This window comes from Montipora capricornis, chromosome 11 (genome assembly GCF_036669925.1).
Source record: "Montipora capricornis isolate CH-2021 chromosome 11, ASM3666992v2, whole genome shotgun sequence".
Taxonomy (NCBI): Eukaryota; Metazoa; Cnidaria; class Anthozoa; order Scleractinia; family Acroporidae; genus Montipora; species Montipora capricornis.
In genome coordinates this window covers 12,701,576-12,702,658 of record NC_090893.1, presented here as the reverse complement: position 1 = coordinate 12,702,658, position 1,083 = coordinate 12,701,576, and positions in this window count along the sequence as shown.

Genomic DNA, 1,083 nt, shown 5'->3' with positions numbered 1-1,083 from the left:
ATGTAATGAGTGCAAGAGAACAAAGAATTACCAAAAATATACATGTGCGTGAAAACTAATTTGATCGAAGACGAAACTGGCAATGCTTCATATAATTAGCACTCCCATGCATTTGATAACATTTATACTGAAGCGAATGAAATTCATTCATATTAATCAGGTAGCCATATTTAAAAATAACAACTATCACAATATTACAGAACATGGGACAATTACAACAAAAAACGAACTAGATAGGAGTTCATCCATTTCACAAGTACATGGCTTTAATGTTACTGATTCTTGTTACAGAATGACAAGGAAACTAAAGAAGAGCAACGTCGGATGACAGAGTAGTACCAGGCCCCTATCTTAGAAGTGGGTGAATTAACATATTATGCTCTATGAACAACATAGTCTAAACAGGGACAGACCTGGGTAAAACAGGACGGTTGGAATGTTTGGGTTTGGTGATCCATTAATAATCTTCAAAAAACAAAGCTCACTAAGAGCTGCAGTAACTGTTGTGTTCAAGTACAACCATCAAGCAAACAAAATCAGGGTTTCAATAGGAATTTTAGTAGGAGGCAAAACCGAGGAGTAGGCAGAGAATGGACAAAGCGAACCAAGGGTGCGCTTTTGAAGGACCATTGAAGGCAGAAGCTTTTTGCGGGGGTCCGGTTTGAAATTTCGAACTCTTAGAATATTCGTAATTTACTGCACCGTAAATGTTCTTAAGATCTGACTCAAACATCTACGACTGGCTTTCAACAGCTTTGGCTTAATATTTCAACATAAAAAAGTTAAGACTTTCTGTTTGTGCCGCCTACAGGCCACCAAACTGTTCCCGTGAACTTGCTTCATCGAGGACTTCACTGATAAATACATCAAAGCGATTACCATTGGTAAAGGGGTAAAATTTAAGAATCCGATCCACCAACGCGTCGGCCAACGCGTCGGCCGACACACCACGGACACACGACCGACACGTCGGCCAACACACTACCGACACGTCGGGGACACACTACCGACGCGTTGGCCGACACAATACCGACGCGTGGTTAAATACGTACTCTTTATAATTTCTTTCAGTTGGAAGCAAGA